We start from the raw sequence: 24949 nt of genomic DNA on the forward strand, positions 1-24949 counted from the left end.
AAAGCCAGAGTTTCCAAATCCAGTATTTATTCCCATAAGCTGCAACTCCTTTTCATATTCGTTCTTTTGGGATGGAACCCTTGTGTGTGAGTGGCGCTGTCTCACCCGGCTTTCTGGGGCTCCCTAAGTTAGTAGCTCAAGTTTTCTCACCCTGAATCAGACAGAGGTGTCAAGAGTTAGGCGAGCGTATTTCTTAGAAATGCCTGCTTTGTAGAGTGAGGCAATGCCCTAGGAGAGGCAGAAAGCTCTCTCACACTTAAATGTCTTTGAAGCTAGCCAGAAAGCCACTTAAGTGACTTTAAAACAAAGAACTGTACAAACATCTGATCTGTAAACACCATTATTTATTCTCTTCATGGAAGTCTCAAAGTCCCAGAAAGTTAAGAAGTGAAGCAATGACAGGACACTGACCTCCAGCCCTGGCTGCCAGACCTCGCTGGAAGGCACTGCCATAGCAACGCCAGAGCGCCACCCAGCCAGCGGCCTCCTGCGTTCCGAGCGAGCTCCAGCCGGCTCCGCGGCCAAGGTGCTGGCGGGGATCACGAAAAATCCTTGGTCAGGTGACAGGGGAACCCTAGAAATTGCTTTGAAGATGATGTCCCTATGGTACGGGCTGCTTAGCTGTTTCCTTGCTAGCTCAGGATCACTGAGCCCAAAGGATGAAAGTACACACGCGCTGGAGAAACAAACAAACACTTAGGGTGAAAAACTGGCCTTCTGAAAAACTCTATGCACTTCAGGTTCTGAACTGTAAGTGAAGCTTACAACGAAGCATCTCATGAATCATCCGCTGGTGGCTCGGGCCTGTAATCCCAGCTACTCAATGGGGGTTCAAAGCTAACCAGGGCAAGCAAGTCAGGAGACTCTTATCGTCAATTAACCAGAAAAAAATGTCAATGCCCAGCCACTGAGTTTAAGACCCATCACCAGCACAAAGGCAAACAGAAAAAAAACAACCATCTACAACAACTATTGGTTCATTTCAAACCTACAAGCAGAGAGGCCAGAGTGTGGAGCACGTTCTCCTCCTTGCCAACTGCCTTCTCCCCATGGTCTCGCCCACTGGGCTCCCACTTCTCCATTGTGACCTGAAGCAAGTCCCAAACGCCATACAATCCGCAGGCTACACTCCACCTGCCACACTGATACTCAAAAAAAGGCCTTAACCAAACAACAGCACTACTATCACACTTAAATGTTGATTCCTTCAGAGACTGGACCCCAGCCTGGCATTTGCAAGGTAAGCACTGAGCCAAATCCCCAAGGCCTTCCGTTTGTAATTTGTTCTTGAGACAGGGGCTGCTTTTGCCTGGGTTGGGGCTAGAACTCCCAGGCTCTGTGTCCCAAAAAGCTGGATTACAGACTTGTACTACCATGACCTGCCAAAAACTAGTTGTAATTCTTAATGTCACCAGATGCCCTGTCATACTTCCCCATTTTGTACACACACACACACACACACACACACACACACACACACACACACATCAAGGAAGAATAATGAACAACACAGGATTTTCAAAAAGCCCTACAATCAAATTGTCAATTTGGATTTTATTATTCTTGTATCTTCTAGATCTGCTTCTATCTTTTTCTTTTCTTATTCCTGAAGTTGTTTGTGAGTGTGTGTTATTTATTTATAATTTCTTAGTGAAATCTCCCAGATCCTGGAACTAGTCACGACACCGTTGGGTTTTGTGTCACATTTGCTGCATTTTCTAGCGTGGGGGTTGGCGGCTGGGTCTGCAGCCTCCTCAGATCCTCTTTCGTTTTTCTGTAAACCCCATCATAGGCCTCACACAGACGACACGGACTTTCCGGGTGTCGGCCATCTATGTTTCCCAGAAGTCAGCAGCCATTCGCCATCACTGCCTAGAAAGAAACTCCTGGCGAAGCAATGGCTCTTCATTCCAGCTCCATACAAATCACTGAACCACGACACTGATTTCCTGAGAGGCTGAGGTCACAAGAACGGCAGGGCCAGGGATGGACTCTTCGCCTTGACTTCCCAGTGTTCACCAAGGCAATAAGGCCGCTCCCTAGCGTCCTCAAAGGTCCCTACGCTGGTATTTCCCTAGCATCGTTCAAAACTCAAGCGTCTTCACATCTGTGACGTGTTTCCGTGGGCTGGACTGTTGTCCTTGCTGATCCGCAAGCTGTCTCCCCTCAGCCATGGGCTCCCGAATCCCTTTTTTTCAATCTCTGAAGTGAAATACTTTAAATGGACCCTGGAAATACAAAATTTTAAGTTCGGCATGGTAGCCCATGCCTGTAATTCTAGCTACTTGGAAAGCCAAGATCCAGGAGGATTATAACAGTTCAAGGACAACTCAGACAAGATGTATGCGATCCCATCTTAACCACTGGTGGGGCCTGATAGCACACATCTGGCTTTGAACCCTGATCCTCCAGACCTCAGCCTCTCGAGTAGCTTAGCATTACACATAGGAGTCATGAGTGTCCTGCTTAGGCTACTTTTTTTTTTTTTTTTCGCTCAAATTGAGGTTTACAAAAAAGTATAGAGAGTTCCCACGGATTCTCTTTCCCCTGCGCTCTGGGGCCTGCCATTAATACCTTGCATTACTGATGTGGTACATGGTTACAACAATCAAGCGCTGCCAATATATTGTGATCCCATAAGTCCACCTAGCAGCAGGACTCCTCTTGATGCTTTTGTGGCTGCGTGGCGCATTCTCTTGGTCACTGCATAATATTCCATTGCGTAATGCACTACGCTTGGCTCATTTATCACCTGAAGAACATTTTGCCTGCTTCCAATTTTTGGCGAATATGAATAAAGCTGTTATTAACACTCACATCTAGGATTTTTGTGGAGACACATTTTCAACTAATTTCGGCCCAACCTCTTTTTTTTTTTTTTTTCTTCACAGTTTGGTCAGAATGCTGACTCGCATTGGATTCCTGTTCTATTTTAAATCTAAGTATGTCCTATTAAATTTGTTCTCCAAATCAGCAGCCTCCTGCCGGGCCTCGCTCTACCGCCCCCCCCATCTGCGTGGGGGTGGGGGTGGGGTCCTGGGCTTGTCTGCTTCTTGCGTGTGGGATCCATACTCGCTCTCTCACGTCCCCTGGCCATCGGGATTAATCGCGGGAGCGGGGTCCCAATGCAGCCTCAGTTCGCCTGTGGTTGCGAGACCCCATGCCCGCCAGCCCAAGGAAAGACACGAGCGCGCGGTGGTCTCGGAGACCGCCTCTGGGGCGTTCTGATTTATTCAAATGAGGAGCCCACAGATATACCCCAAGGGCGGGCACAAGAGAGGGACTACAGGTTGGCCACAAGGGCTGTCCTTCAAGTGATGTCAGGGGACTTCCTTTGTGGGCGGAGACCCAGCCCCCCCAAGGATTGGGTTCTAGGGTCCCCGGCCATCAGACACATGCTCCACCCCCAGGGGCGGGGGCTTCTCTTCCTGTTAAAGGCGGAAGGGGAGGGCACGGGCTAAAGCCAGCTGTGGCCTCTTAAAGGCACAGCTGTCCCCAACAGCCTCCGACGGTGGTGAACCAACCCTTGGGTTCTTACCATGTTGTCACCAACCCTCCGTCACCCTGGATCAGGAACACCCCTCAGGCTGGCGTGGGGCCCTTCCCATCAGCAGTGTGACCTCCTTTTGTCCCTCTGCACTCCAACAATGCATCATCCTCCCTCGGGGGGCTTCTACGCAGCCGCTTCACACGGCCTGAGGAAGAAGTCGGTGCCCTTCCCAGCCTCCCATCGCCCAATCCAGACGAACGAGCGAACCCTCGTACGCTGCAACCCACAGGACAGGACACGTTGGGGGCCGGGATCCATGATGGGTAGACTACAGACCCACATCCCTGCCACCAGGGAGAGGCCGGTCCCGACCTGTGTGACAGCTACGGCACAGGGCCTCTCACGCTCAGGCCCCCTCGCGAGTGACGGCCACATACCCACGCGTCCCGGAAGGCCACCGCAGGTGGAGCTGGGAGGGACTGGGCAGGCCTGGGTACTAAGTGGCAGGGCACCCTGCCCTTCCCTCCCTGTGACCAGTGGAGGCTTTTAGTCTCCATAAAATGGTTTTCAGTTCCATCAGCACGTCCACTGGCCCCGCTCACTCTCCAGGTTAGCCCAGGGACCTGTGATCACACTGTGCTAGAAAGAAAGGAAGAAAACTGAGACGGACCATTCCCACCAAGTTAACAGCTACCAAAGACATTGTTCTATGAACCACCAGCCTTCTTACAATCAGTAAGAAGGTGGGGGGCGGGGGGGATGCCATATCCTTTTCAAGTTATTTGCTTATGAGAAGAGTTACGTTTTCAAAAGCAAAGCTGACATATTTGCAACCAGGGTTTAGAAACCTTGTGTGGCAATTATAATAAGCACATGCCGATCAGGAGAGGTAAGTATTAGATACAGCAATTGTATGTGATGTGAAAATACGAAACGATCCGCGTGGGGAGTACTGATACCCTGCGTGCCTTATAAAGCCGCGCTGTGTGGTTGGGTGCCGGCTGGAGAAGTACGGCTCTGGAAATGGCCGTGCGCGCTTGCTGTGGGTGAGCTGTGCCCTATTTCTCCGCGTCTGACGCACAGCACCCGGCCTCTCGCACAGCTCAGCTGCGATCAGCACCGCCCCACGGACAGCTTCCAGCTCTGCCCCTACAGCAGCGCCTCTGACTCATTTCTAGACGGGATGTGTCCGTCTACTGCTTACTTCGGCGTCGTTTCTCTTCTATTCCTCTCACCCTTCCCCCTAGTCTCGTCAGTTCCCACTATTTTGAATTTTAATCTTCAGGCGCCCAGCTGCCTTCTCCCCTTGCCACTGCTGGGAAGTTCACGAGAGGCGTCTCTGTTCCGTGAGCTGAGTCCACGAAGAAATGACACTGGATCCACGCTCCGAGGGATCGAGACGAGCATAAGGACAACGTAGAGGTCCCGAGGAAACTCCAAAGTCCTCCCAGGCTTTCCTCATGGTGAAGCAAGGAGCCCTGGGTTCAGTCTCAGATTCATTTCCAGTTTAGAATGCACTATGGTTGAAAGGAGGGAATGTTCCTATCTAATTGCAGGGTGTGATCAATTCCACGATCAGTCTTCATCTGCAGCACACTGCCACGGAGGGATGAGAAATGCCAGGCCAGTGACCTTCAGGTAAGGCAGCAGCTCACCTTCCTACGCACCAACCATCGCTCCGACCTGGCCTCTCCCAAGGCCACACTCAGCCTTGACCTTGGTGGATACTCCAGCCTCCTATCTGCAGGGGGACACAGGGTGCGGCTGCTCAGGCTTAGGAATGAACGAAGCCACAACAAAGCGACCAGGGTGTGCATGGCTTTGTGAACATATTAATGCACCTCTGTGGCCCACTAAGTGCTGAGTACAAGTGCTTTTTTTTTTTTTACTACTGTATATCACTTGGATTAAGAAAAACTTGACATGTTTTTCTATTGCTCTATGGTGAGTTTTTCAAGTCCCAATTACAGAGCTCCTTAGGACTGACTTCTTGCAGAGCCAATCTGCTGTAACAAGGAGGGCACCATTCCTTGACAGTGAATGGAAAGAACAAGTGTGGTGCAAAACACTTTGCTTCTTAGTAAAGAATAAGTCACTCTGCTCTATGAACTGATGTCAAAAGCTCAAATGTCTTTCTGTCCTTGAAGACTCTAAAGCATTGGAGCCATCATACTTCTGCTGAAATTATATTATTTGACTTAGAACTCTTTCAAGCTACATATGTAAACATGAGGCTTTGATTGCTTTCCTGAAATCCATGTAACTGTAGATTGGAGTCAGACAGGGGCCAGCAGGGTCCTTAATGTGTCCCGGCTCTACCTAACACCATTGTAGATCTAATCACAAGAGAAAGAAGGGCTCACCCGAGGTGTAATGATTTTCAAAATCCCAGATCCTAACAGAAAAAAAAAAGACCATTTCATCCAGCATTACCTACACTGGCAGCTCTTAATAGCAGACTTTGCTGACTCCTTACATAGATCTTGCAAAATTAGTGACTGAAAATTCAGTGTGAAATTAGAGTATGTTAAACAACTAAATTAAGGGGGGAAAGGCACCAAATAAATTATGGCCCTCCAAACCATAATATGTATTCCATTGGTAGAGCAGTTTAAAATCACTAGGTGCTAGTGGCTCCCGCCTGTAATGTCTAGCTATTCAGAGGCTGAGATCTGAGGATCATGGTTTGAGGCCCGCCTGGCTATGAAAGACCATAATACTCATCTCCAGTTAACTACCAAAAAGCTGGACGTGGAGCAGTGGCTCAAGTGTTAAGAGTGCTTGGTTAGCCTTGAGCAAAAACAAAAGCTCAAGGATAGCACCCAGGCCATGAGTTTAAGCCCAAGTGCCAGTGTATACATATACAAAAACAATAATAAAATAAAAGGAATAAGTGAATCATAAAGTGGAGTAAGATAAATAAACAATCACAAACCAGGGACTTCCTGAATCTTAGATAATGTTTGTTTTCTAAGAGAATACCTTTGTGATGATACACCCTGCCCCCCCCCAAAAAAAAGTGAAAGAGAAGGAGCAAATGGGGAGGGGGCTGGGGCTTCTTTCCACGGGGAAATTCATACCCCCTGGCCTCCAGGGGCCCGGAGCTCTGGGGCAGCCACCCTGGGTTCCTCCGCCGCAGGGTGGAGGAGGGAAGGGCGTAATTCTAGCAGAAACAGGTTGTGCTAATCCAGTGAACACGGGGAATGCGCCCAGGTCAGCAAGTGCTGCGGAGAAACACACAAGACAGCAAGGGAGGTGCCGCGGGGAGTCTGGGTTCTGTTTGCGCGCTGGAGCCCGCGAAGGGGAGAAGCCAAGGGCACAGCTGGAGGGGAACCGAGGCCATCGTGATCAAGGCACTGCTCACTCCTTGCCCTGGAACCTGGAGACGGGCCAGGCGGGGGTCCACATGGGGTCAGCCGGGGCTCCACGGTCCACCTACACTGACGTTGAATGCCCGGCCCCTGACGCCTGACCTGCTTGTGACAGTCTGAAGTAGAAGGATTCCATCCTAAGGAGTAAAAAGGGCACACACCACAACAAGAGCAGGATGGCTAAGAAGGAAAGGGATTACGAGCCAATGCAAGGGGCAGACACACGAACGGGGGGGGGATATCCAGGGGCTGGTGGCCGGTGCACAGTTCAGTTTCTTAGGGTTTGTCTGCAGGTGACAAGGAGATATGAATGGAGGCTCCACACTCGCCCGCACAGAGGCCGGCGTGGCCCAAATCCTTCCACACCCTCTGCCTGGGACTTTCATGTTTCAACGGAGGCATGGCAAGCTAAGTCCTTCCCTAAACTGCCTTTTCAGCATCCTCAAGGTGACTTGAGGCACGTTTTTAAGTTGCTGAGCTGCCTAGCCGGTAGGGTGGCTTGTACCTGTAATCTTAGCTGCTTAGGAGATTGAGATATGAAGCACGACAGTTCAAGGCCAGTCCAAACCAAAAAAAAATTTCAAAAGACCCCATCTAAGCCACTGAAAAGTATGGCGTGACGGCATGTACCTCTCATCCTAAGTACCTGGGAAGCACAAAACAGGAGGATCGCGGTCCACAAAGGCACAGGTCAAACAGCAAGGTCCTACCTCAGAAACACCCAAAGCAAAAAGGGCTGGAGGGGTGGCTCAAGTGGTGGAGAACCTGCCTAACAAGTACAAGACTGAGTTCAAACCTCAGTCCTGCCAAAAATGCAGATTCCTGGGCCCCGCTCTAGATCTGTGAGATGAGGTGCAGGATCCACAAGTCCCGGGCCCGGCTCCCAGCCGCTGGCTCCACAGACCTCTCAGGCCACTACACATTCACGCAAGTCCAAGCACGTGAGTCCCAGTCTACTGGTGTGCCCGCAGCCACACCTCCCTCCTAAATAAGTCAGTGCATGTACTTGTATCCCCATCCAGTTAGGCTGCTACAGAAACAAAAGCCCAACAGCTCAGTGCCTTAGAAACAACAGAATGTGTTTCTTACACTTCAGGAGGCTGGGAAGTCCAACCTAAGGTCCTAGCAGGTATAGCCTGTGGCAAGAGCTTGACCTCCAGTCCATCAATGAGCCGTCTCCCTGTGAGAAGAGGGAGGAGTCCTCTGAAACGAGTCTACTTCCAGCCGACTCATTTCCCATACCTTAACAACCTACTGTCCAACATCAGCCAGGTCCAGATGACCACTGTTAATTAGCATCCCGCGTCAAGTTCCTGGACTCAACAGGTAAGACTTCACACTGCCAAACTCTCCCTTCTCCCAGTCCAGGACCACTGTGCCCACTTCCAGAATGAGGTCTTGGGGTTTTACAGCTCTTCAGTCAGGGGTATTGCTTTGCTGATAACCAAATACCCTCTGCTGGATGGCGTCAATGGTAGACATTCGAGATCAAGGTGTCAGTGGTAAGGTTCTTCCTGAAGCTCTCTCTCAGCTTGCAGTTGGCCACCATGTCCCCATTCACCCACATTTGTCTTTCCTCTGTGATCAATATTGTGGGGGGGGCCCCACACAGGACCCCACCCAACCATAATCATCTCTCTAAAGGTCCTACTTCCAAATATACAGTGTTACTCTCAGGGCTTCTGCGAGTTGGAACGTCAAGATCTGAATTTTGAGAAGACACGATTTAGTCCATGAGCATGCCACTGCCTGCTCCCAGGTCTACTTCAATGCCAAGAGTGCCCTGTCAGCCCACGATGCTCAGGACAAATCTCTTCCCAAATATTCTCTCATGTTTCTGTGTTCAGTAAACATAAATGAAAAAAAGGCTGGTATACATATGCATGTGTATAACATATATACATATATGTAATATATACACACCTATGTAGTGTATATATATGAATATATTATATATGTATATACATTTATGTGCATATATATACACATGTATGTGAATTTTTAAGATTAGAACTTATTTAGCTCAGATTTGGACAGGCCATAATATTCTGGTTTACACTGTATCCTAACCTCCTTAGGCTTGGACAATACTTTTTTTCCCATATCTTGGAGTTCATTTCACTTAGCTTCATCTTATATGGTCATAAGTACATAGCTATTAAGCTATTTTGATCTTCTGCTAGGACTATTCTAGACTATACTAATCGTTACTAATGAGGGAAACCATGGAGTCTATGTTTCTTTGGGTCTAGCATACTTCACTTAATATGATCCTTACGAATAGGGCTATGTCATTCTTTCTCATGGAAGCATAGAATTACACTGTGTCCTCAAACTCTTCAATGAAATTGAAAGCTAAGGTTCACTACCAAACTCATTCTCTGAAGCCGGCATAACCCTCATCCCAAAACCAGACAGGGACTCATCCAAGAAAGACAGCTTTGATGACCATCAGTGCAAATTTTCTCAACAAAATTCTGGCCAATCGACTTAAAAGTCATCAAAAAAAAATCATACACTATGATCAAACAGGTTTCATTCCAGGGATACAAAAATGGTTGAATACATGCAAATCAATTAATGTAATTCACCACATCAACAGGATCAAGGACAAGAACCACACGATCATCTCAGTAGATGGATGATAAGTTTTCATGATCACCCTGCTGAAGTTCCAAATGAGCAGCCAGAGAGGAAACTGTTTGTTTCAAAAGCCTACAAACATAAAATATGCTGATCAGTGAATTCCTAAGTGTGTTGGCCTAGGAGGATCTGAAGGTGGAGACCCAGCTCCCCCTAGCAAAGCTGGCAGGGCCGCACTGTTGACCACACACAGCCCTGTGTCTAAGGCCACGGTACAGCTGGCTAGGTGAGCAGCAGGTTCGCACATTCCTTTAAAACCCAGAACCACTGGGCACTGGTGGCTCACACCTGTAATCCTAGCTTCTTAGGGGCTGAGACTGAGATCTGAGCATCGCAGTTAATTTAAAGCCAACCCAGGCAGAAAAGTTTGTGAGACTCATCTCCAATGAACCAGCAAAAAGCCAGAAGTGAAGGTATGGTTCAAGTGGTACAGCACTCACCTTAAGTGAAAAGGCTAGGTGAGATTATGAGTCCCTGAGTTCAAGCTTAGTACTGGCACACACACACACACACACACACACACACACACACACACACAAAAACACATGCCTAAAATCATATACAGAAGTCATTTCCTGAAAAATACCATCCATTATTATTTCTTATTCCATGCCAAAATGTTCAAGAAACCCCCAGAGCCGGAAGTAAACAGGTCACTTGTCCCCAGCTGTCCCACTGAGCCAGGGTGAGTGTGTTAACGCAATGAGCTGAGGCATGTCGGGGGGCCCTCTTTGTAGCTGCTGGCAGGCAGGGGGCATCCACGACCCTCAAGTCCAGTGCACAGGAGCTATGACCGCCTCGTATTGAGACCTAACCCAAGACAGGGCAAAGGGCCAGCATGTGTCTGGTCACCCACTACGTAAGGGGAAGGACCCCACTGGATGTGATGCCCACAGCCACACTCTGGTAGGACTTTGGCAGGACTTTCTCAAGGCCAGAAATTGGTAGAAAATATTTTCTGATTCCTTCCTATGAGCTGAATAAAAAGAGAAAACCAACAAAGCAAAGAGAAGAGGTTGGAATGAGGGAGGAGGAAGAGCCAGAGGGAGGGGACCAGGAGCAGGAAAGGGAAGGAACCCCCATGGACGCATATGAGCACAAGGCAGAACTGCCACCTGCCTCAGGGATCACACTTCCTCAACTTCCCTAGGAAGCTAAAGACAGAGTCCTAGAACATTCCAAACTGAAGGTGAACTGGGGATGAGAATGGGTGTCTTTGATGAGTGTTCATTCTTCAAATTCACCCCATCCTGGGACCCATACGCAGCCAGTCGTGCTGCTCACTGTGATGGAGACGGTAGGACCAGCGTGAAAACCAGCTTTTGCTCTAACGTCCTCCAACCACACAGTGCACACCACACGTGACACGCGGGCGCCCAAGCACAAGTTCAGGCCAGGCTTCCTCCAGGGGAAAGGCAGTTTTACTGGAAGTCATATTCCGATGTCCCATTTCACACAGAGTGATGTGGAAAACAAAGTCCCGCAAATAGTTTAAACACAGTGTGAGAAGAAATTTAATGACACATCTGGAAGCAGGAAACTGTGATTGCGGAAAAGCACGACAGGCCAGAGGCGCCTGCAGCCAGGCCATACCCTTGAAGTGAGCCCCAGATCTGAGGAGGCCAGTGTCTCCGCACCTCGTGGCTTTCCTGCATGGTGACTGCCATCCACTGTTTACAAATGAGAAGCCCACAGTTCAGAGGTTGGATTCATCTAGCTAGAGTGCATTTCTTTTCCGAAACCCCTGCTCCCGCCCCTCCCCCCAGGCACAGAAGCACACGTGGACTTGCCCACCAACTTGAGCATTTATTTCAACGATACTCCAGTCCCAACACCAACTCAGAGGGCAAAATATCTGCCATATCACAACATAAATATAAAGAAAGTGGGCAAAGGGAAAAATAAACCCAGGAAAGGAAGATGAGTCAAACTGAAGTATAGGCCACAAAAATTCAAGCCTCAAGCTGAGATGCAAGCACACAACCACAAAATGGATTCTGAGATGAGCATCTAACAACTCAGGCTAAGAACTTAATTCTTTCTCTTTGGGTTTTTAAACTGCTGTTGTTTGTTTTGTTCTTGTGCATTCTTTTTGTTTGTTTGCTTGGGGGGCTTGAACAAAAACCCTAGGCAATGTCCCTTAGTTTTCTTTTTTCTCAAGGCTAGCACTCTGCCACTTGGTCCACACCTCCTCTTCCCGCTTTTTTTTGGGTGGCTTCAGGACTTTCCTGCCTAGGCTGTCTTTGAACGGTGATCCTCATTTCTCAGCCTCCTGAGTAGCTAGGATTACAGGTGTGAGCCACTGGCGACTGGCTGGCTCATCCTTAGTTTTGGAACTTAATGGAAAGAGAAGACAAACTAACACAGAGAAATAATTCTCCAGCTGCTCTTAGTAGAAAGAGAAACCATCAACAAAGCACAGCAGGCCCATAATGTCAGTGAGCATTGCAGACACGCCAGGGACCCAAGAGAGAAAATAATGAGCGTCATCATCACCACCAGCACTGTCCTGACTTGGTAAAGGTGGATCCCTGAGGATATTTGTTTTGTAATACTTACACTGGAGGAATAGGAGGAGGAGGAGGAACAGCAGCAGTTGTAGCAGCAGCAGCTACAAACTAGGAAGGGTGATTAAAAGTGCTGGGCACAGAACTGAGGTGGCCCTTCTTACCCACTGTTTAAACACTCACACGGAGCTGCTGAAGAGCCGTCTTCCCCCAACAGGGCCCCGCTCCCCGCCCCCTGTGTGTGTACACACGGGTAGTACCCAGAGCCACAAACAACCCTAACCACATCCTCTAATTAAACAAGGGAGACAAAGCCCTCCCTTAGCACCAGCCCTTACCAAGCTCCAAAAGAAAACATACGTCTCTCTTGATAATTCCACCTGAGATTGCCAGTGCTACATTACCTCTCCAAACAAGACAGGCAAAGCCCAAGCCTAACAACGCAAGGAGCGAGAATAAAAGAATACATAATAAGGAATGATGACAGTTCCTCATTAAGCTCTCCAGCTTCTGTCTGTAGCACTGGACGGGAGGCCTGAACAATAAAAGAAAACGCTTCCCTTCCAGCACAAAGATCTCTCGTTGGCATGGGGTGCCATGAGCCTTGATTGGAAAGGGGTCCGGGCGAGCCACCTGCTGACATTTCAAGCAGATGATAAAGGGGAGGCAGAGCCGTGCTTACAAATAATGGGAGAGAAGGGCCCCTTGCTTGAGCGTGTTTTCTACTAACAATAAGCCCAGTCGCTTAAGATATTGCCAGGAGGAACTGATCACCTAAATGACAACCTTGTTTCTCTGGCAAAAGGCATTTGTGTTCCAAAGCTTGGCAAAGACCCCAGTGTGAGTTTGTGATTCACGGCCCCATGTACAGCACTAACAGTGCAAGGAACATCTACCCCCGGTTCCCTGGCAGTGTGCACTCGAATGCAGTCTGCACATCTCCCCAGAGCAGGGCTTGTTCCTCTCCTGTGCTCCTTTTGGCTCTCACTGCCTGGTCATCCGCTGCCCATCTCTTCCTCCCCCGTGGTCAAGCACGGGCTCCGTCCAGCACGACGTCCTGCCTGACCCACAACGGCGCTCGGCAAGTCCCGGCTTCCTGGTGCTGTGCGATGTTTGTGGAACAAGTGATTTAATTAAGGTAACTCGTTAATCGTGCATCTGATCAATGTAATTGGGACTTATGAAGTCCCCAAAGCATACACACTGCTGCTTGAGAAACACTGGTAACAATATGCACGGAGATCACTGATGTTTCCATCGTACATGTTTGAAGGCACTTTGTGTGAGGCACTGACAGATGACATGCTGGGATCTTGACTTAAGACTCGAGTTGGGGGGGGGGAGTGGACAGTAGAGACCAGGTCTGCAAAACAACAAACTTCTTGTCAAATGGTATTTCCACAGGTTTGGGTCAGCAACCTTACATTATGTATCTAAAACCAAACAACTACTAAACATAAAAAGGTCTAGAATAGACCTATCATTGGATCACAGTTAGCTTAACAGCTATGTATATATATATATATATATATATATATATATATATATGATCATATGACACAAGGATAAGCAAAAACAACTCCAAGAGGACACAGGAGGACTCTATTGTTGACCTTACATTTAAAGTTCGAGGTGAATTTCCTTTGGTGTACCCTACGTGGTTACTGCATATGATTTTGGTACACTGGATATTGTATATATGCCTACCTGATCTAGGGAAGGAGAAGAAAAATGAGGGTGTAAGATATCACAAGAAATGTACTCGCTGCCTTATTTTGTAACTGTACCCCTTTTGCACAATGCCTTGTCAACAAAATTTAATTAATAAAATTAAAAAAAAAAAAAAAGACTAGAGGGGAAGGGGAAGTAACAGAGCTGAACTCAGGGCCTGGGTGCTGCTCCTTAGCTTGTTCTCTCAAGGCTGGTGCTCTACCAATTGAGCCACTTGGGCCTTCTTGGTGGTTCACTGGAAATAAGAATTGCATGGACTTTCCTTGCCAGGCTGGCTTCAAACCATGATCCTCTGATCTCAGCCTCCTGAGGTAGCTGGGATCCCAGGCGTGAGCCACAGGCCCCCAGCAGACTGTTTCCTTAATAGGAAGAAGACCTGGTTTCTGATAATCCCTCCATCTTAGTCCATTTTCTACCACTAATGACTCAGTTGTTTAAAACAAAAGAAAAAGAAAAGAGGTTTCTCTTGGCTCATGGCTAGGATGCAAGGTCAAGGGACCACCTCTGGCACAGGCCTTGTAGCTGGCACGACCTGGGGCAGGTATCCCACGACAGGCCCGCGAATGTGCGCTCTGCAGTCCTGGTCAACTTGGCTTCTATAGAAGACTTGCTCTCCAGATAGTTCATTAACCCCTTACTCCACTAATCCACTAATTGCACAAGCAGACCAAGCCATTCGTAAGGGAAAAGCCCTAATACTGAAGGTTCCACCTCTCTTAATATCTCAGAAAGGAGATTAAAGGTCAACATGAGTTCCAGAGGAGACAAGCTATACCGAAAGCAATAGAAGGCAGCGTGGCTCTCCTCTGCTGTGTTGTGTGGTGTGGTACCTCGCCCGCCTGCCCAGCCGCACCACCACGAGAGCTGAGCTGACACACCTCACTCAAATCTAAGCTTTAGATTTTTTTTTTTATTTCTGTTGTTGTTGTGGTTGGGGGTGGAGGGGTCATGAGTCTTGAACTCAGAGCCTGGGCGCTGTCCCTGACCTTTTGTGCTCAAGGCTAGTGCTCTACCACTTTGAGCCACAGCTCCACTTCTGGTTTTCTGGTGGTTAATTGGAGATGGGAGTCTCACAGACGTTTCTGCCTGGATTGACTTTGAACTTTGACCCTCAGATCTCAGCCTCTTGAGTAGCTAGGATAACAGGTATGAGCCCCCAGCGCCCAGCCTAAGCTTTAGATTTCAGTGTACTGCAAAGGTCACACAATACAGAATAGAGAAGTGTTACTTTATAAAGACGTAAAAATTCTTCAAAGTAAAAATATAATTACCTACATTGTCCTTCTGGAGACTGTGGCCCAAGAAAGGTACTCGGTCAAGACCCACCTTGCAAACACAAACAAACACACACACACACACACACACAAATTATCTCACTAAAAACCCCTGCTACACATGCTGAGATGATACCAGCTAGTTTTAATTTAACCAGAAGGTACTAGGAACTTAAACTCAACAATATGCCAAGGAGATATAGATTTGTTCCTAAAAAGACATCAATAAGGTGAGATTTCCAGGCTACAGCCAATATTCCAGAGACAGCCTCGTGAACCGAGGAGTGCTGTAGGTTGCTTCTTCAACTATGAGCTGAAGATGGATATGCATTTTTATGCAACTCATGGGCAGCTAAGCCCTGCGTGAAGCTATCTGTGACTCATGGTGAAATGCCCCGACAGGAGCCTGGCCACGTGCAAGATGACAGGGTTACATCTTACACACCCAGCCTCAGAGCCTAGGCTGGGACGCCTTTATTCCAGCAAGGACCATTTGAATATCTGCAACATCATTTTCAGGCTATCGAAATTATCTGTACAGGCAGCCAGCCACAGACAGCACATGAGGAGGACTCCAGGAGCATGTGTGTCTGTTCTGTCATATTCCAAATGATTTCTTGGGTCTTACAGGGCCTCAGGCCTACATGTACCCCACCCCTGTCAGTGACTATTCCAATGGATGCTCTTGGTTTTTTGTCTTTGTATTCTAGCGCTCTCTCTCTCTGTCTCTCTCTCTCTTCTTCTCTCAGTCTCTGTTTCTCTGTCTCTCTTCCTCTCTCTCTCTTCCTCCCTCCCCCCCAGACATATTTTTAAGCACAGAGTATTTTTTGTTTGCAGATAATCTGTATTATTTGCAACAGCTAGAGAAAACCTTATTGAAAAGAGGCCAACACAAAAGATTTCATGAAATCGTGGTGTAGTAGCTAACAGACCCACTAAAGCAGTCCTAGGCTTTTTAACAGGTCTTGGTGTTGTTCTGGTAAACTCCGATGTCAGCGTGGAGTTGGAACAGGAAATGCACTTGTCTGTAGCGGTTTTCTAGGATGCACTCACCCTCACAGTTGCATTAGCACTCGCGGGATGCCCTGTTTCAAGTGGCTGCGGTGGGACACGAGCCATCACGACCGCCAGTAAGAGAAAATCCTACGTTGTCCCCTTTCATCAAGGTGACTTCTGACAAACTGGTTCACTTGTCAGAGAAGCAGGAAGGGGACATCTAAGGCAGAGGCTCCACGCCACGGCTAGAGGCCCTGGAAGAGCACGGGGCACCTGTGTGGACCCCGCCCGGTGCTCAGAGGGCCACAGAGACACGCACGCCTACCAGTCACATCCCCACACCCCCGCCAAACAGGACAGTGGCACCCGAGCCTCTGCGCTTCCTTTTCATCTCTCCACACCCTCTGTTGGGACACTGGCAGGCTCAGAGTTTAAGGAAGGGGCCGGGGAACTCTGATTTTGGTCACCCTGTCCTCAGCTCCCCGTGGGACCGTGGCACTCAGTTTCTCCATCCATAGAATGAGCTGCTTAAGCTGGAACTGAGATTTCCTCTCCTGTTGTTTCGTTTCATCACACGAGGCCTGCCTGTCAAAGGCCTGAGCTGCCAGCCAAACAAACCACCTGGTTGACTAGGTCGGCGCTGGGCGGCCTGATGGGAAGCGGAATGAGCCCCACCCGGCGCGTGTCAGAAACACCAGACACAGGCTTGTGCCTTTGGACAGCTGAGCTGCCCACGTCCCGGTGACTTTAGCAGATTGGTTCTGCATTCCCTGGTGGATACCTGCTTATTTCAGACACACTTCTTTCAGTGTTACACAATCTGAAACACTACCCAAACTGCCAGGGTGGCTTTTGGAAGCTGACTAGGGAAAAGTGGCATCTCTACGGTACTAAGTTTCAAACCAAAGCCAAAATGCAGTGACATTTCCCCCAAATGGGGGTGTCCCAGACAAAGGCAGGTTAGGAAATTTGTGCCGCTGAGACCCCATGCAACTTTAGGCATAGTCCATTCTAGAACTACACACGGAACAACTAAGTCAGTGGTCCAGCTCGGCACTGACTTCTTGGGGTACAATTAAACAAAGCCTATAGAACCCAGTTACAGGGCAAGGGGCGGGGCTCAGGCTGCTCCAGGGAGAGGTACAACACAAAACTCTTGTGCTCACTCCCATGTTTATTGCTGCACAATTCACAATAGCCAAAATATGGAAACAACCTACAGATGAATGGATCCAAAAAATGTGGTACCTATATACAATGGAATACTACATAGCGATCGGAAATGATGAAATATTGGAATTTGCAGGGAAATGGTCAGAACTTGAACAAATAATGTTGAGCGAGACAAACCTAGAACACAGAAAACAAAGGGGCATGATCTCCCTGATATATGACTGTTAAGATGGACAGGGGACACTAGAGACCAGGTCTGAGAAACAAAAAACTTCTTGTCAAATGGTATTTCCCACAGGTTTGGGTCAGCGACCTTGCATTATGTAACTAAAACCAAACAACTACTCAACATTTAAAGGTCTAAAATAGACCTCTCCGTGGATCACAATAGCTCAACAACTATGTACATATGATCATATAAGACAAGGATAAGCAAACTCTATTGTTGACGTTATATTTAAAGTTCTAGGTGAATTTCCTTTGGCGTACGCCAAGTGGCTACTGTATATGTCTTTGGTACACTGTGTATTGTATATATGCCTACCTGATCTAGGGAAGGGAAAGAAAAACAGGGTGTAAGATATCACAAGAAATGTACACAATGCCCTATTATGTAGCTGTACCCCTTTGGCACAACACCTTGTCAAGAAAATTTAATTAATAAATAAATTAAAAATAAAACCTCTTGTGCTCAATTCCACCCACCTACAGAAGAGACCACAAGAGTCACACACAGGAAGCGCATGGAAAGCAAGAGTGGAGTCTTCCCCAGGACGGTCACGCTAAGTGAGAGAAGCCACGCACAGAGAGACAAACAGTGTATGTTTTCTCTCCTACGTGGAAGCTGGAGCTGAGATACAAGTGGACATGACAACCTACACAGGACTCTAAGGCATTCACACTCAGACACACTACAGGAGGAGAACCACAGGAGAGGAGCTCCATAGTGCAACGCCTCTGAACTTTGAAAATACTATTTCTTAAAACATTTCCAGGAAATGGAAATGTGGGGTTTGGTGGTAATGGTGGTAGTGGGTGGTGGTGTTTGCTTTTGTTTTTTCTCTTTTTTGGAGGGCAAAGGAGGGGAGGAAGGGCGAACAAATACAATCACGTTATGCAGCATACACTATGAGGAAAATGAACTACGTAACCTGTGGGCAGCAACAGGAGGGCAAAAATGGGGGAGAAAGCAAAGGAAGGGGTGACAGTGTCCAAAACACGAAATATATTCAAAGGGAAAGGGGGAGGGGAGAGGGGGAATGAGGGAGGAGGTAACAAATAGTACAAGAAACGTATCCAATGCCTAACGTATGAAAGTGTAACTTCTCTTTGACAATAAAAATTTAACAAAAAAAAAGAAATGTATTCATTACCTGACTTATGAAATCATAGCTAACCTCCTAATAATACAATAAAAGCATACATATTTTTAAAGTAGGGTCTTTGAAATCTAAAAGGCAAAAAGATGCTTAGCATAAGAAATAACACAAGAGTTACTGTGCGTCTCTGCTCACCTCAATACTAGAGCTCACAGGTGAGTAGACAGATCATGAAGTGAAAGAGGGTGAGGAATTGAGTGGAATACACCACATACATGCATGGAAATGTCGCAGCGAAATCCCAACTTATAAAGCTAACGTATGCTAACTAAAACAGATGAACTACAGAGAAATGCATCTCCACTAAGTGACATGCAAAGAACATTGAACAAGTCGTTGGGTGCGAAGTTCAACGAACAGACAAAATAATCAGCCAGTCAAGGGCCAACCAGACAGTCTCCACCCACCCCCAAACCAGCCTCGGCCACCAGGGCCCTCGATTGTGGTCTCGCATCACTGAACTGGTCTGGGGCTGCTGTCCTCTGTAAAAGGGGAACATGAGTATTGACACCTACCTCCACAGCCAGCTGTTATACTACCTAAAGGGCAGATTAAAACATCTGGCATAATGCAGCAGCGGTACTCACTAGACCCTATGTTGAAAATTAACTATACAACTTGCAGATTGGGACAGGAGGTGCAGAGAGCAAGGGAAGGGGTGACACTGTCCAAAAAGAAATGATCTCTTTTCCTTTTTTTTTTTTGGCTGGTCCTGAGGCTCGAGCTCTGAGTTTGGGTGCTATCCCTGAGCTCCTTTTCGCTCATGGCCAGCGCTCTACCACTTGAGCCACAGAGCCACTGCAGCTTTTTCTGTGATTCATTGGAAATAGAGTCTCACGGACTTTCCTGGCCAGGCTGGCTTCAAATGGTGATCCTCAGATCTCAGCCTTCTTCCTAAGTAGCTAGGATTACAGGCAGGAGCCATATGTTTCCTGACTTATGCAACTCTACTCCTGTACACCACTTTCACAATAAGAAGAGGAAAAAAAAATCTGCCACAGGCTCATCCTTCAGCAAATTGACTGTAAATTGTAACGGTATGATGATTTAGTGGTTTGCCGTGTGTCTTTGACATTCAGGCTAATAATCCTCCTGAACTTGACGAGCCCTAACACGGGGTGCTAAAGGGCCCTGCAGCCTCCCTCTGTCCCTGGGGAGCCCTGGGGCCCTCTCCCAGGTCCTTCCGGACCAGAACAGCCTCAGACTTAGCTGGGCATTTTGGTCGTTCCAGAGCCCCATCGGGGAAGACTCTTTGCACATGCCCCGTGGCCTCCCCAACACTCGGGGTCACATCAGGCAAGCATGACCCATACATCTTTGTGGAAAACTTGGGGCTCCCTGCACACTTCCTCCCCACCATCCACACTCCAGAATCACCTCCCACACGACACCCCTCCTCACTGCCACTGAGCACTTCCTGTGGCAAAGGTATCATGGAAGAACAGAGGTAACCTACCACGCCCGGACCTCCAAGGGGTCCTCACCCTTGAGCCAGTGCCCACGCTCTTCAGGTCCGGGCTGCCTCCCCTCCCCTTTGCCACCCCCCATCTCCCCCCCCCCCACCTCCCGCTACTTCCAGACGCAGCCCACTTCCTCCAGGGGCCAGGCTGTGTCCCGGCAGAGGACCCTCATGGCCAAGCACTGGGCCTCATTTCCGCCCTCACCCCTCCCCGTGCCATCTGCCCACCCAGACGCCCTTTCCTCCGTCCGCTGGTGTGTGGCACGGGCCGCTCTGCTGCTCTGGAACGGAGCCTTCCTCCCCAAGCCTGGAGAGCCAGCCACCTCGCGCCCACGCTGTAGGCCTCGGCTCAAGTGTGACTGCCCCTGGTGTGTCATGACTGCCAGTCACCACGGCTTCCCCTCCTCCATACCTTGGCTGGCACTGGGAACATCTGGAAGGCCCCTCTTTTCCCAGACGAGAGAGTCACCGAGGGAGAACTACATCTCCAGGGGCTTGTAGGATGCCCTCCCCCTGCCAGGTCCCTGCTGGGTACCAGCTCATGGCGGGAGCGGTCCCTCCTAGCCATACGCAGCTTGCCACTCCCTCCACCTCGATGCCCTGCTCCCTTTTACCACTCAAGTCCGTATCATTCACAAGCTACCTTCAGCGGTGACCGCCATGAGGACCCTTCGGCCCCGTTCCCATGGTTCCGGTAGTCGCATTTCTCAGGCTCCTCAGACCCAAGGCATTGGCTACTCTACTTGTCATCCCTTCAAGAAACCGTCCATGTCAAGTCCCACAGCCTGGTGGCCCCAAGGTTGCAAGAGGGACCAGAAGGACCTTTCCAGCCTTTGGTAGCTGGAGACGCCACCACGTTACCAGGCCAGCTGACCCGTGGAGTTAGTTCCATGCCACACCCCAGGGGCAGGAAGATCCTTGGGATTTAGAGTTTGATGTTAAGGCCCTGCACTCACCAAATCCTGTTTGTTTGTTTAGCACTAGACTTGATCAAGTCTACTGCTCTACCACTTTGAGCCACAGCTCCACTACCAGTTTCCGTGTTTTGGTGGTTAGCTGGAGATAGGAATCCCAAGAATTTTCCTGTCCAGGCTGGCTTTGAACTGTGATCCTCAGATCCTCAGTAGCTAGGATTACAGGCATGAGCCACCAGCACTGGGCAAGCCAATTTTTTTTTAAGTTAAAAATCAACAAAACCTTATGCTAGACTTGGGGAAGAATATGGCAGATTGCAGAAATGACCCTTGTGCAGACCTTCCTCGCCACAGTCGTCATTGACTCAAAGGCTGAGACATGTCCCCGCAGTGCCAACCATTCAACTGCTGAACACCTAGTGCTCAGGGGGCTGGGAACACGCAGGCCACGCCCCGGGCTGAGACCGCCACACAGAAGCCACGCCCTTCGCTCAGCCTGACCAAGCACACCCCCCCCCCCCCCCATCAAGAACTCACTTTCTCCAGACCCACACTTCAGCCTGGATTCGGGAAAAGGCTCCAAACAGGAGAGAAGGAAGCAGAACGAGATGGATGTCTAGGTCCAGAGACGATGACACAAGACGGAAACAGGAGGGTGAGGACCTGCAGAGTTGGCTCTGGCCCAGGAAGGGGCACTGAGAAGGCACAGAAATTGGACTGAGGTATCTGTGTGACATTTGTCCCGGCATGACATTTCTAGACATTCTGGAGAGTCAAAAAAAAATATACTAAAAGTCACAGCAAAATAAAATGGTACAGGAAGGAAATGTAAGTGTGGCACTCAGGTGTGTATAGTACATTTCCATAGCCATGCTGATTTGAACAAAAACACGTATTAACTTGCTTGAGGCAGCAGGACAGCCATGTTTTCTGGGAAGACTGGATTTGTCCTGGGGCTGGGCCCCCAACTATGAGATTCATCGACAGCACCTCTTTGATGCGTGCTCCACGCCACAGAGCCACGCAGCCTCCGTCCCCGTGGCCTATTACCTGGACAGAAAAGGGCAGCCCTGGGTCCAAAGGATAGATGTCAAAAGGAAGTGGCATCTGATGAAACTGGGCCCAGTGTGGATAATGAACGCCTAACGTGCAAAACAAAGGTTGCAGGGCGGACCGGGGCCGGGATGAAGCTGCCGGGTCTGCTGTGGCGATCTTACTCAGAAAAAGCATGGGCTTCCCCCTCTAAAGGCAGAGTCAGAAAAAGCATGGGCTTCCCTCTCTAAAGGCAGAGGGAGAAAGAGCAGCCCTGCACGTGGGAGACGCCGGCGTCTTCCTTTGAAACATGAACTTTGTCCTCTGAGAGGGAGGGAGAAGCCAGAGAACTGTGCTCTAACTATATCCCGCAACCCCCCCTTGCAGTCCAATTACTGGACCCCCCCCCTCCCTCACTTCCTTCCTCCTTTTCCTCCTCTTCCCTCCTCCTCCTCTTCTCTCCCTCCTCCTCCTCCTCCTCCTCTCTCCCTCCTCTCTTCTTAGCAGGGGTTTGAACTCTGGTTTGGACACCTCGTAGCAAGGGCTCTCACTTGAGCCTCAGCCCCAGCCCTTTATGCTCTCATTGTTTTTCAAATAAGATCTTCCATTTGGGTCCAGGCTGCCCTGGACGGCACTTCTCCTACTACCTATGGCTTCCCAGTAAGCTAGACTTATAGGCACGGACCACTATGCCTGGCTGGCTGCTTACTGTTCCTTGGGGGCAAGTTACTTAAACCTAAGCCTCAATATACCTTCTGTCCACAGGACAAAGACACCTTGCTGCTCGGCCTCGCAAGGGGCCCGCTACGTGGAGCTCAGGAAATGCTGCTTCTTGCCGCTACCAACCGCCACAAGAGGAATCAGGAAGGTAACGGGCAAGAGCGGAGAAGCCCGAACACGTGCGTCGTCAGAGGTCACCTTCCACGCGCAAGGTTCGCTCCGCCTGGGAAGAGGAGGCTGCCGCACAGCGCAAGCGCCTTCCCCCCGTCCTGGGGTCACCGCGAGGGTCAGGGAGCAGCCCTACCTCACCCAGCCTAAGCGCTTCCACCTCGGCGTTGCTAACCTGCATCCCAGACAGGAAAACCTCTCTGAGCAACCTTGAGCGCCTCAGGACGAAGAGCCACCGGGTAACATGATTCGGCAGAATCTCTGCAAATCCGGAGAGCAATAAGCTTCTACGAGCACACCTAGAATGACACGCGGATTTCATGGCCTTGTTTTCATTTCAGCGACAAGAAATTCCCCGGTAAGATGCTTAAGTGTTCACCTAACCCCATAGAGGAGTGATCCAAATATTCAATCTAGCACTTTTCCACTAAAAAATATACCTCGAGTCACGAGGTGGCGAGCTCAGATCTGTAGTCCTAACCACATGGGAGGCTGAGATTGAGAACACCACGGTTCAAGGCCAGCCTGGGCGGAACTCATGAACGCCATGGCCATGGCAAACAAGGAAGCTGGCACTGGGGCACACACGGGTCATGCCAGCTACAGTGAGGAAGAAAACCCAGAGGCAATTTCAACTTAGCAATTTGAAGGCCATGGGAAGGAAGGAAGGATGGAGGGAAGGAAGGAAAGAAGGAGAGAGAGAGAGAAGGAGGGGAGGGAGGGAGGGAGGGAGGGAGGGAGGGAGGGAGGGAGGAAGAGAGGAAGGAAGGAGAAATTAAGAGAAATGTTGAAAAACCATTTCTAAGGACAAAAGGAAGACACAGGAATCTGAGCCAAAACATCTTCACTGAGAAGAAAAACAGTGGCAAGCCAGGCACACCCCCAGTAATGCTAGTCACTCAGGAGGCTGAGATTTGATCAGGATCCAGACAGCCGGAACAGGAAAGTTCCAGAGACTCTCATCTCCAATTAACCACCAAAGAGCCAGAGGTGGAGCTGTGGCTCAAGTGGTAAAGTGCTAGCTTGGAGTGAAATAGCTAAGGGACAGTGCCCCGACCCTGAGTTCGAGCTCCAGCACCGCCCCCCCCCCCCCCGGTCCACTGTTCTCCGCACAGCCAGCTGGCTGGGAGAAAGCAGAGTGGGGGCCAGGACAGACTACAGGAGGCGCAGGAGGACGCAGCCCACGCGCAGCTCCTCACGCCCACACGAGGGCACTCCATCGGAGAGAAAGTCCTGGGCAGCGCGGGCTGTGGGTCACCAAATCCCCAGGCTGGAGTGAGCTCAGGGTCCAGTGCTTGCCCAGCATACGCAACACCCTGGCTTCCAACTCCAGCACCACAAAAAGGGGGGAAAGGCCATCCACGGAGCATCTTACAAAGAACCCAAGTGCATTATTTACAGTTCTAGGCGCTGGGAAATCAAAGGGCCGCAGAGGCAGTGTCCCCTGGTCCCTGGAGAGCAGGCCCTTTCTCCTCACGGCAGACCAGGGTGAGGGCGGCCAGGGTGGGGGCGGCCAGGGTGAGGGCGACCGGGGCTCCCATACGTGCCGTCCAAATGCCTCAGCGTGGTCTAACAGCGGTCACCTCTGCATCAAGCGGTCTCAACCTGTTCCTTTCCCATCTCACCTCTGGAATGTTCTCCTAGCTCATAAACCACCTTCCGTCTCCCCTTCCGATCTCCCTCTCTCTCGGTCTCTACTTATAAAGAGATAGATGAAGGCTAACACGGGCTCAATCCATGCTTCCGGAAGTTGGCTCCCTGATACGCGACAGTGACTTCTCTGGGTCTATCGTCTCGTCTTTTTACACGACCATCCTGTCTCCTCCTCTTCTCCCTCATTTTGATCCATTTTCTATTGCTGTAACCGAATTGCACTGACTTGTTGGTTTGGGAAGAACGAAGGTTTATCTGGCCTGCAGGTCTGGGGGTTGGAGATCCAAGATGGAGGCAGCGTCTGGGGGGGTGGGGAGGCCTGCACTGGATCACCACGTGAGGCCCAGCGGGTGTGCAGGCCCTTCATGGGGGTCTCACTTAGGTCTGAATTACCTTCCACAGGCTCCACTTTCAAATCCCATTAGCTTGAACGCAGGGA

The 24949-nt window shown here is 49.5% G+C and overlaps 1 protein-coding gene and 1 long non-coding RNA gene across 2 annotated transcripts in view; both read right to left on the minus strand.

The window, feature by feature from the left end:
* Positions 1–24949, minus strand: part of Retreg1 (reticulophagy regulator 1) — a 106119-nt gene that overhangs the window by 74763 nt on the left and 6407 nt on the right. The gene's annotated exons all lie outside the window — the stretch shown is intronic.
* Positions 237–21408, minus strand: LOC125367398. Its single transcript, XR_007214078.1, has 3 exons — positions 21278–21408; positions 12566–12571; positions 237–247 (listed from the first exon to the last, which is right to left on the minus strand). It is a non-coding gene; the product is annotated as an uncharacterized LOC125367398 (long non-coding RNA).

The sequence above is a fragment of the Perognathus longimembris genome, chromosome 19, assembly GCF_023159225.1.
Source record: "Perognathus longimembris pacificus isolate PPM17 chromosome 19, ASM2315922v1, whole genome shotgun sequence".
NCBI lineage: Eukaryota > Metazoa > Chordata > Mammalia > Rodentia > Heteromyidae > Perognathus > Perognathus longimembris.